Source organism: Mirounga leonina, unplaced genomic scaffold (genome assembly GCF_011800145.1).
Source record: "Mirounga leonina isolate KUSES-001 unplaced genomic scaffold, KU_Mleo_1.0 Mir_151, whole genome shotgun sequence".
NCBI lineage: Eukaryota > Metazoa > Chordata > Mammalia > Carnivora > Phocidae > Mirounga > Mirounga leonina.
The window spans coordinates 33,180,762-33,193,576 of NW_023270377.1; positions in this window are offsets into that span (position 1 = coordinate 33,180,762).

The following is a 12,815-nucleotide window of genomic DNA, read 5'->3' on the forward strand; positions in this document are numbered from 1 at the left end:
GGCCAACAGTCGATTTCTCCAATTAACAAAATGGTTTGGAGATCTGTCCTTTTGTGGGATAGAAGTCAGCAACCAAATTTCATTTTGTTAGAACCATTTTGTTTTAATTAAAATGATAAAGAAGCACTTTTGATGTAAATGTGTTTTTGTTTATGAACCTTAGGGAACAGACCAAGATATACATATTCAATTCATATTTGTTAAGTTTTATTTCCTAGTTTTTCCCCCTTTTCACTGTATAACAATACCACACCAGTTGATAGTTCTCTGATTTCCCAAATCTTTGTTATTCTCTAAATTATTCCTGTCTACCCAGTTTTCAAGGTCTTTATTTGCAGTTATTTATGTTTAGCCATTTGTTATGAATATATTCTTATTCTTCAGCTCTAATTATATTTCCAGATTCAAAAGTATGTGATTTTCTGGGCTTAGAGAACATCTGTTAATTTTAATATCATCTGATATTACAACTTTTACCCTATAAATAAAGATAATAGATTTAATAGTAATTCCTGAGGTACCTCCTATACTGGATTGACTCTTCTAACTTACTCAAAGGGCCTCTTTAATGGCACAAAATGTAGGAAACCACATAAAACTGTAGAAATTGCATAAAAATTAGCAAAATCAACATAGGATTTAAATCAGAGACTTCCTGGGGCACCCAGGTGGCTCATTTGGTTAAGTGTCCAACCTTGATTTCAGTTCTGGTCATGATCTCAGGATTGTGAGATTGAGTCCTATGTTGGGATCTGCACTGGGCCCCTCCCGCCCCCCTTTCTCCCTCTCTAAAAAAGCAAAAAACAAACAAACAAAAAAACCCAGAGTCTTTTGAGAATTGGTTCTACTTTTTTTTTTTAATTCAAGTATAATTAACATAGTGTTATATTAGTTTCAGGTGTACAATATGGTGATCCAAAATTGTATGCATTACTCAGTGCCCATCAAGGTAAGCGTACTCTTAATCTCCTTCACCTATTTCATCCATCCCCCCCACCCACCTCCCCTCTGGTAACATTTGTTCTTTATATTTATGAGTCTGGTTTTTTGTTTGTCTCTTTTTGTTGTTTATTTGTTTTGTTTTTTAAATTCTACATGAGTAAAATCATATGGTATTTGTCTTTCTCTGACTGACTTCTTTCCCTTGGCGTTATACTCTCTATATCCATTCATGTTGTTGCAAATAGCAAGATTTAATTCTTTTTTATGGCTGAGTAATATTCCTCTGTCTGTGTGTGTGTGTGTGTGTGTGTGTGTATCATCTCTATCCATTCATCTGCCGATGAACACTTGAGTTGCTGCCTTTTCTCGACTATTGTAAATAATGCTGCAATAAACATAAGGGTGCATATATCTTTTCAAATTAGTGTTTTTGTGTTCTTTGGGTAAATACCCAGTAGTAGAATTACTGGATCATATGATAATACTTTTGATTTTTTGAAAAACCTCCAAATTGTTTTCCACAGTGGTTTGCATTCCCACCAACAGTGCACGAGGGTTCCTTCTTCTCCACATCCTCACTAACACTTGTTATTTCTTGTGTTTTTGATTTTAGCCATTCTGACAGGTGTAAGGTGATTTCTCATGATTTTGATTTGCACTTCCCTGATGATGGGTGATATTAAGCATCTTTTCATGTGTCTGTCTTCTTTGGAAAAATGTCTATTCATCTCCTCTGCCCATTTTTAAATTGGATTATTTGTTTCTTTTGGGTCTGAGTTGTATAAATTCTTTATATATTTTGGATATTAACGCTTTATTACATATATCATTTGTAAATATCTTCTCACATTCAATAAGTTGTTTTTGTTTTGCTGATGGCTTCCTTTGCTATGCAAAAGCTTTTTATTTTGGTATAGTCCCAATATCTTAATTTTGTTTGTTTCCCTAGCCATAAAAGACATACTAGAAAAATGTTTATACAGCTGGTGTCATAGAAATTACTGCCTATGTTTTCTTCCAAGAATTTAGTTCCGGTCTTAGAGTATTACATCCATTTTGAGTTTTTTTGTACTGTGTAAGTAAGTGGTCTAGTTTCATTCTTTTGCATGTAGCTTTCTAGTTTTCCCAACCCCATTTGTTGAAGAAACTGTTTTTCTCTCATTGGATATTCTTGCCCCCTTTGTTGTAGATTAATTGACCTTAAAAGTATGGGCTTATTTCTGGGCCCTCTATTCTGTTCCATTGATCCTTTTTTTTCCCTTTCAAATTTTTCCTTTCAAAATTTTATTTAAATTCAAGTTGGTTCACATATAGTGTAGTATTTGTTTCAGGATTAGAAGTACCCTCCTTAATGCCCATCAACCAATTTCCCCTTTCCCCCACCCCTAAATTTAAGAGTCTCTTATGGTTTGCCTCCCTCTCTGTCCTTATCTTATTTTTCTTTACCTTTCCCTATGTTCATCTGTTTTGTTTCTTAAATTCCACATATGAGTGAAATCATATGGTATTTATTCTCTGACTCATTTCACTTAGCATAATACACCCTAGTGGCAAATGGCAAGATTTCATTCTTTCTGATGGCTGAGTAATATTCCATTGTGTGTATATATATACACACCACTTCTTCTTTATCCATTCATCAGTTGATAGACATTTGGATTCTTTCCATGTTCTGGCTGTTCCACTGATTTATGTGTCTGTTTTTTGTGCCAGCACCATCCTGTTTTGATTACTACAGTTTTGTAGTATACCTTGAAATCTGGGATTGTGATACCTCCAGATTTGTTTTTATTTTTCAAGATTGCTTTGGCTATTCAAGGTCTTCTGTGGTTCCATATAAATTTTAGGATTATTTGTTCTAGTTTTGTGAAAAATGCTGTTGGTATTTTGATAGGGATTGCATTAAGTCTGTAGATTGCTTTGGGTGGTGTGAACATTTTAACAATATTGGTTCTCCCAGTCCATGAGCAAGGAATCTTTCCATTTGATTGTGTCATCTTCAGTTTCTTTCATTGACGTTTTATACTTTTCAGAGTAGAGATCTTTCATCTCCTTGGTTAAGTATATTTTTAGGTACTTGGTTCTTTTTGGTACAATTGTAAATGCAGTTGTTTTCTTAGTTTCTCTTTCTGCTACTTCATTATTAGTGCGTAGAAATGCAACTGATTTCTGATATTAATTTTGTATCCCGCAACCTTACTGAATTCACTTGTCAGTTCTAGTAGTTTTTTGGTGGACTCTTTAGGGTTTTTTTTTATAGTATCATGTTGTCTGAAAATAGTGAAAGTTTGACTTCTTTACCAATTTGGAGGCCTTTTATTTCTTTTTGTTGTCTGATTGCTGTGGCTAAGATTTCCAGTACTGTGTTGAATAAAAGTGGTGAGAATGGACATCCTTGTCTAGTTTCTGACCTTAGAGGGAAAACTCTCAGCATTGAGTGTGATGCTAGCTGTGGGTTTTTCATATATGGCCTCTATTATGTTGAAATATGTTTCTCTGAGCTTAATTTGTTGACAGTTTTTATCGTGAATGGATGTTGTACTTTGTCAAATGCTTTTTCAGCATGTATTGAAGAGATGATGTGGTTTTTATCCTTTTTCTTGTTAATGTGATGTGTTGATTGATTTGCAAATATTGAACCACCATTGCATCCCAGGAATAAATCCCACTTGATTGTGGTGAATGATTTTTTAAATGTATTGTTGGATTCCATTTGTTAACATTTTGTTGAGAATTTTTACATCTATGTTCTTTGGAGAAATTGGGTTTGGGGTTTTTTTTCAGACTGTCTTTATCTGGTTTTGGTACCAGGGTAATGCTGACCTCATAGAATGAATTTGGAATTTTTCCTTGCTCTTCTTTTTCTTCTTCTTCTTTCTTTAATAGTTTGAGAAGAATAGGTATTAACTCTTCTTTAGATGTTTGGTATAATTCCCCTGTGAAGCCATCTAGTCTGGTCTTCTGTTTCTTGAGTTTTTTTGATTAGTGATTCAATTTCATTGCTAGTAATTGCAGTGTTCAAATTTTCCATTTCTTCCCAATACAGTTTAGGAAGCTTTTATGGTTCTGGGGCTTTATTTATTTCTTCTAGGTTGTCTAATTTGTTGGCATATAATTTTTCATAATATTCTCTCATAATCCTTTGTATTTCTGTGTTGTTGGTTGTTATTTCTCCTCCATCATTTCCGATTTTGAGTTCTTTGTCTCTCTTTTTTTCTTTTGATGAGTCTGGCTAACGGTTATCAATTTTGTTGATTTTACAAAGAACCAGCACCTGGTTTCATTGATCTGTTGTATTTTTTTAAAATTTTGATTTCATTTGTTTTTCTTCTAATCTTCATTATTTCCTTCCTTCCAGTAGCTTTGGGTTTTGTTTGTTCTTGTTTTTCTAGGTCCTTAGGTATCTCTATTCTGCAGAATGTTCCATGTGTACTTGCAAAGAATTTGTAGGTTGAAATGTTCTGAATAGATCTTTTAGATCCATCTGGTCCAATGTGTCATTCAAATCAACTGTTTCTTGTTGATTTTCTGTTTGGATGATCTCTCCATTTACTTAAATGGGATGTTTAGGCCCCCTACTATTATTGTATTACTATCTATTTCTTCCTTTATGTCTGTTAATAGTTGCTTTATATATATGGGTGCTCCCATGTTCAGTGCATAAATGTTTACAATCACTATATCTTCTTGTTGGGTTGTTCCCTTTATGATTATGTAGTGTCCTTCTTTCTTTTTAGTCTTTTTTTTTTTTTTAAGTCTATGTTGTCTGATATAATATTGTTACCCCAGATTTCTTTTCACTTCCATTTGCATGATAAATGTTCTTCTATCTCTTCACTTTCAATCTGCATATGTCTCGAGCTCTGAAATGAGTCTCTTGTAGGCAGCATATAGAGGGATCTTGCATTTTTTATCCATTCAGTCACACCGTCTTTTGATTGCAGCATTTGGTCCATTTACATTCAAAGTAATTATTTTATTTTTTTTTAAGATTTTTTATTTATTTATTTGACAGAGAGAGAGACAGCAAGAGAGGGAACACAAGCAGGGGGAGCGGTAGAGGGAGAAGCAGGCTTCCTGCCGAGCAGGGAGCCCGATGCGGGGCTCGATCCCAGGACCCTGGGATCATGACCTGAGCTGAAGGCAGACGCTTAACGACTGAGCCACCCAGGCACCCTACATTCAAAGTAATTATTGATAGATATGTACTTATTGCCATTTTGTTACGTGTTTTAGGGTTGTTTTTTGTAGTTCTCTGTTCTTCTCTTGCTCTTTTTTGTGGTTTGATGGCTTTATTTGTGATATGCTTGGATTCCTTTCTGTTTATTTTTTGCTTACCTATTATAGGGTTTTGGTTTGTGGTTACCATTAGGTTTATATATAATATCCTGTGCATATAGCAGTCTGTATTAAGCTGATGGTCGCTTAAGTTTGAACCCAAACTAAAAGCACTAAATGTTTATTCCCCTTCATGCATGTTTTCTGTACATGGTGGCATGTATTACATCCTTTTATTTTGTGAATCCCTTGACTGCTTTTTATTTATGTAATTGATATGACTGCTTTTGTGCTTAACCTCTGTATTGTTTTTTTTTTAATTTCTATTCCAGTGCAGTTAATATACAGTGTTATATTCATTTCAGGTGTACAATATAGTGATTCAGCAATTCCATATATTATTCAGTGCTCATCAAGATCAGTGTACTCTTACTCCCTTTCACCTATTTCACTCTTCCTCCCACCTACCTCCTCCCACCTGCCTCCCTTCTGGTATCCATCTGTTTATTCTCTATAATTGAGAATCTCACTTTTAGTTTGTCTTGTTCTTTTTTTCCCTTTGTTTGTTGTTTCTTAAATGCCACATATAAGTGAAATTTTATGGCATTTGTCTTTCTCTAACTGGCTTGTTTTGCTTAGCATTATATTCTCTGGCTCCATCCATGTTATTGCAAAAGGCATGAATTCATTCTTTTTTATGGCTGAATACTATTTAATTGTATATATGTACTATATCTTCTTTATCCATTCACCTATGAATGGATACTTGGGCTGTTTCTATAATTTGGGTTTTGTAAATAATACTGCAATAAACATAGGAGTGTATGTATCCCTTTAAATTAGTGTTTTTGTATTCTTTGATTAAATACCTAGTATTGAGGGGCGCCTGGGTGGCTCAGACGGTTGGGCGTCTGCCTTCGGCTCAGGTCATGATCCCGGAGTCCTGGGATCGAGTCCCACATCGGGCTCCTTGTTCCTATTTCTCCATGTCCTTGCCAATACTTATTATTTCTTGTGTTTTTTATTTTAGCCATTCTGACAGGTTTGAGGTGATATCTCATTGTGGTTTTGATTTGCATTTCCCTGATGATGAGTGATGTTGAGCATCTTTTCATGTATCTATTGGCCATCTGTATGTCTTCCTTGGAGAAATGTCTATTCATATCTTGTCCATTTTTAATTGGATTATTTGGTTTGGGGATGTTGTGTTGCATCAGTTTTTTATATATTTTAGATACTAACCCTTTATTGGCTATGTCCTCCCATTCACTATGTTGTCTTTTAGTTTTGTTGATTGTTTCCTTTGCTATGCAGAAGCTTTTTATTTTGGTGTAGTCCAAATAGTTTATTTTTTACTTTTATTTTCCTTGCCTTGGGAGACATATCTAGAAAGATGTTGTTATTACAGTGTCAGAGAAATTACTGCCTATGCTCCCTTCTAAAATTTTTATGGTTTCAGGTCTCACATTTAGGTGTTTAATCCATTTTGAGTTTATTTTTGTGTATGGTGTAAGAAAGTGGTCCAGTTTCATACTTTTGCATGTAGCTGTCCAGTTTTCCCAACAACATTTCTTATAGAGACTGTCATTTTCCCACTGCATATCCTACCTCCATTGTCAAAGATTAATTGACCATATAATCATGAGTTTATTTCTGGACTCTCTATCTGATCCATTGATCTATGTGTCTATTCTTGTGCCAGTACCATAATGTTTTGATTTCTGCAGTTTTGTAGTATAACTCGAAGTCTGGAGTTCGAAGTCTGCTTCTCCCTCTGCTTCTCTCTCTCTCTGTCTCTCATGAATAAATAAATAAAATCTTTAAAATAAATAAATAAATAAATAAATAAATAAATAAATAAATACCTAGTATTGAGATTGCTTGATCATAGGGTAGTTCTATTTTTAATTTTTTGAGAAACCTCCATACTGTCTTCCACAGTGACTGGTTTGCATTTCCACCAACAGTGGAGTAGTTTGAGAAGAATAGATATTAACTCTTTAATGTTTGGTAGAATTCCCCTGTGAAGCCATCTGGTCCTGGACTTTTGTTTTTTGGGAATTTTTTGATTACTGATTTAATATCATTGCTGGTAATCCCACTGTTCAAATTTTTTATTTCTTTCTGATTCCGTTTTGGTAGGTTACATGTTTCTAGAAATGTATCCATTTCTTCTAGGTTGCCCAGTTTGTTTGCATGTACTTTTTCATAATATTCTTATATGATCCTTTGTTTTCTGTGGTGGTGGTGGTATTTCTTCTTTTTTGTTTCTGATTTTGTTTGTATTATCTCTCTTTTTATGATTCTGTTAGAAGCTTATCAATTTTGTTGACTCTTCAAAGAACCAGCTCCTGGTTTTGTTGATTTATTCTGTTGTCTTTGTTTCTATATCATTTATTTCTGTGCTAATCTTTATTATTTCCCTCCTTCTGCTGGATTTGGATTTTGTTTGTCCTTCTTTTTCTAGTTCCTCTAGGTGTAAGGTTAGGTTATTGGAGATTTTTCTGGAGATTTTTCTTGCTTCTTGAGGTAGGTCTGTATTACTATAAACTTCCCTCTTAGACTGCTCTTGCTGCATCCCAAAGAATTTGGAACATTGAGTTTTCATTTTCATTTGTCTCCATGTATTTTTTTTATATAATGTATTATTTGTTTCAGGATACAGGTTTGTCATTCATCAGTCTTATACAATACCCAGTGCTCATTACAACACATACCCTCCCTAATGACCAGCACCCAGTTACCCCATACCCCCACCCCCCCTCCCCTCCAGCAACCCTCAGTTTGTTTCCTAAGAGTCTCTTATGGTTTGTCTCCCTCTCTGGTTTCATCTTGTTTCATTTTCTTCTCTCTTCCCCTATGATCATCTGCCTTGTTTCTTAAATTCTGCATATCAGTGAGATCATATCATAATTGTCTTTCTCTGATTGACTTATTTCATTTAGCTTAATACCCTCCACTTCTATCCATGTCGTCGCATATGGCAAGATTTCATTTTTTTTAAAGATTGTATTTATTTGACAAAGAGCACAAATGGGGAGCAGCAGGCAGAGGGAGAGGGAGAAGCAGGCTCCCTGCCAATGCGGGGCTCAATCCCAGGACCCTGATCATGACCTGAGCCAAAGGCAGTCGCTTAACCAACTGAGCCACCCAGGCACCCCAAGATTTCATTTTTTGAAGGCTACATAATATTCTAGTGTGTGTGTGTGTGTGTGTGTGTGTGTGTATGTGTATACACACACATTATCCATTCATCTGTCGTACATCTGGGCTCTTTCCATTGTTTGGCTGCTGTGGACATTGCTATAAACATTGGGGTGCAGGTGCCCCTTCAGATTACTACATTTGTATCTTTGGGGTAAATACCTAGTAGTGCAATTGCTGGGTCGTAGGGTAGCTCTATTTTCAACTTTTTGAGGAACCTCCATACTGTGTTCCAGAGTGGCTGCACCAGCTTGCATTCCCACCAACAGTGTAGGAGGGTTCCCCTTTCTCCGCATCCTCGCCAACATCTGTCGTTTCCTGACTTGTTAATTTTAGCCATTCTGACTGGTGTGAGGTGGTATCTCATTGTGGTTTTGATTTGTATTTCCCTGATGCCAAGTGATGTTCAGCATTTTCTCATGTGTCTGTTGGCCATTTGGATGTCTTCTTCACAGAAATGTCTATTTGTGTCTTCTTCGTATTTCTTTATTGGATTATTTGTTCTTTGGGTGTTTAGTTTGAGAAGTTCTTTATAGATTTTGGATATTAGCCCTTTATCTGATAAGACATTTGCAAATATCTTCTCCCATTCTGTTGGTTGTCTTTTGGTTTTGTTGACTGTTTCCTTTGCTGTGCAAAAGCTTTTTATCTTTTTTTTTTTTTAAGATTTTATTTATTTATTTGAGAGAGAGAGTGAGAGAGAGAAAGAGCACAAGAGGGGGGAGCGGGAGAGGGAGAAGCAGACTCCCTGCTGAGCAGGGAGCCCAATGCGGGACTCGATCCCGGGACTCCAGGATCATGACCTGAGCCGAAGGCAGTCGCTTAACCAACTGAGCCACCCAGGCTCCCCAAAAGCTTTTTATCTTGATGAAGTCCCACTAGTTCATTTTTTTTAAAAGATTTTATTTATTTATTTGATAGAGAGAGACCCAGTGAGAGAGGGAACACAAGCAGGGGGAGTGGGAGAGGGAGAAGCAGACTTCCCGCAGAGCAGGGAGCCCAGTGCGGGGCTCGATCCCAGAACCCTGGGATCATGACCTGAGCCAAAGGCAGACACTTAACAACTGAGCCACCCAGGTGCCCCCCCACTAGTTCATTTTTGCCTTGGTTTCCCTTGCCTTTGGCGGTGTGTCTAGCAAGAAGTTGCTGCGGCCAAGTTTGAAGAGGTTCCTGCCTGTATTCTCACGTATTTTTGATGGATTCCTGTGTTACATTTAGGTCTTTCATCCATTTTGAGTCTATTTTTGTGTATGATGTAAGGAAATGGTCCAGTTTCATTCTTCTGCATGTGGCTGTCCAATTTTCCCAGTACCATTTGTTGAAGAGACTGTCTTTTTTTTCCATTGGATATTCTTTCCTGCTTTGTTGAAGATTAGTTGACCATAGAGTTGAGGGTCCATTTCTGAGTTCTCTGTTCTGTTCCATTGATCTATGTGTCTGTTTTTGTGCCAGTACCATACTGTCTTGATGATGACAGCTTTGTAATAGAGCTTGAAGTCCAGAATTGTAATGCCACCAGCTTTGGTTTTCTTTTTCAACATTCCTTCTTTGGCTATTCAAGGTCTTTTCTGGTTCCATACAAATTTTAGGATTATTTGTTCCAGTTCTGTGAAAAAAGTAGATGATATTTTGATGGGGATTGCATTGAATGTGTGGATTGCTCTAGGTAGCATTGACATCTTCACAACATTTGTTCTTCCAATCCATGAGCATGGAACGTTTTTCCATTTCTTTGTGTCTTCCTCAGTCTCTTTCATGAGTATTCTATAGATCTGAGTACAGATCCTTTGCCTCTTTGGTTAGGTTTATTTGTAGGTATCTTATGGTTTTGGGTGCAGTTGTAAATGGAATTGACTCCTTAATTTCTCTTTCTTCTGTCTTGTTGTTGGTGTATAGAAATGCAACTGATTTCTGTGCATTGATTTTATATCCTGCCACTTTACTGAATTCCTATATAAGTTCTAGCAATTTTGGGGTGGAGTCTTTTGGGTTTTCTACATAGAGTATCATGTCATCAGCAAAGAGTGAGAGTTTTTTTTTTTCAAAGATTTTATTTATTTATTTGACAGAGAGAGACATAGTGAGAGAGGGAACACAAGCAGGGGGACTGGTAGAGGGAGAAACAGGTTTCCCACGGAGCAGGGAACCTGATGTGGGCTCGATCCCAGGACCCTGAGATCATGACCTGAGCTGAAGGCAGATGCTTAATGACTGAGCCACCCAGGCACCCCAAGAGTGAGAGTTTGACTTCTTTGCCAATTTGGATGCCTTTTACTTCTTTTTGTTGTCTGATTGCTGAGGCTAGGACTTCTAGTACTATGTTGAACAGCAGTGGTGATAGTGGACATCTCTGCCATGTTCCTAACCTTAGGGGAAAAGCTCAGTTTTCCCCACTGAAGATGATATTCACTGGGTTTTTCATAGATGCCTTTTATGATATTGAGGTTTGTACCCTCTATCCCTATACTGTGAAGAGTTTTAATCAAGAAAGGATGCTGTACTTTGTCAAATGCTTTTTCTGCATCTATTGAGAGGATCTTAATATTTTCTTTTATTTATGTAGTGTATCACATTGATTGATTTGTGGATGTTGAACCAACCTTGCAGCCCAGGAATAAATCCCACTTGGTCGTGGTGAATAATCCTTTTAATGTACTGTTGGATCCTATTGACTAGTATTTTGGTGAGAATTTTTGCATCCATGTTCATCAGGGATATTTGTCTGTAATTCTCCTTTTTGTTGGGGTCTTTGGATTTTGGATCAAGGTAATGCTGGCCTCATAGAGTTTGGAAGTTTTCCTTCCATTTCAATTTTTTGAAACAGCTTCAGAGGAATAGGTATTAATTCTTCTTTTAATGTTTGGTAGACTTCCCCTGGGAAGCCCTTCAGTCCTGGGCTCTTGTTTGTTGAGAGATTTTTGATTACTGCTTCAATTTTCTTGCTGGTTATGGGTCTGTTCAGGTTTTCTATTTCTTCCTGGTTCAGTTTTGGTAGTTTTTATGTCTCTAGGAATGCATCCATTTCTTCCAGATTCCTTTATTTGTTGGCATATAGTTGCTCATAATATGTTCTTGTAATTGTTTGTTATTTCTTCAGTGTTGGTTGTGATCTCTATCAATCATGATGTTATTAATTTGGGTCCTTTCTCTTTTCTTTTTGAGAAGTCTGGCCTGGGGTTTATTGATCTTATTAATTCTTTCAAAGCAGCAGCTCCTAGTTTCGTCGATCTGTTCTGCTGTTCTTTTGGTTTCTATTTCATTGATTTCTGCTCTAATCTTTATTATTTCTCTTCTCCTGTTGGGGTTAGGCTTTATTTGCTGTTCTTTTTCCAGCTCCTTTAGGTGTAGGGTTAGGTTGTGTATTTGAGACCTGTCTTGTTTCTTGAGAAAGGCTTGTATTGCTATATACTTCCCTCTTAGGACTGCCTTGCTGCATCCCAAAGATTTTGAACTGTTGTGTTTTCATTTTCATTTGTTTCCATGATTTTTTTTAATTCTTCTTTAATTTCCTGGTTGACCCATTCATTCTTTAGTAGGATGCTCTTTAGCCTCCATGTATTTGAGTTCTTTCCAATTTTCCTCTCATGATTGAGTTCGAGTTTCAAAGTATTGTGGTCAGAAAATATGCAGAGAATGATCCCAATCTTTTGGTACCAGTTGAGACCTGATTTGTGATCTAGGATGTGATCTATTCGGGAGAATGTTCCATGTGCCCTAGAGAAGGATGTGTATTCTATTGCATTGGGATGGAATGTTCTGAATATATCTGTGAAGTCCATCTGATCCAGTGTGTTAGTCAAAGCCCTTATTTCCTTGTCGATCTTCTGCTTAGATGATCTGTCCATTGCAGTGAGGGGGGTGTTAAAGTCCCCTACTCTTATTGTATTATTATCAGTATGTTTCTTTGATTTTGTTATTAATTTCCTTATATAATTGGCTGCTCCCATGTTAGGGGCATAAATATTTAACAATTGTTAGATCTTCTTGTTGGATAGACCCTTTAATTATGGTATAGTGTCCTTCCTCATCTCTTATTACAGTTTTTGGTTTAAAATCTAATTTGTCTGATATAAGGATTGCCACTGCAGCTTTCTTTTGTTGTTCACTAGCATGATAAATGGTTTTCCACCCCCTCACTTTCAATCTGGAGGTGTCTTTGGATCTAAAGTGAGTGTCTTGCAGACAGCATATTGATGGATCTTGCTTTTTTATCCAATCTGATACCCTTTGTCTTTTGATTGGGGCATTTAGCCCATTTACATTCAGGGTATCTATTGAAAGATATGAATTTAGTGCCATTGTATTACCTGTAAAGTGACTGTTACTATATATTGCCTCTGTTCCATTCTGGTCTATATTACTCTTGGGTTCTCTCTTTGCTTAGAGGACCC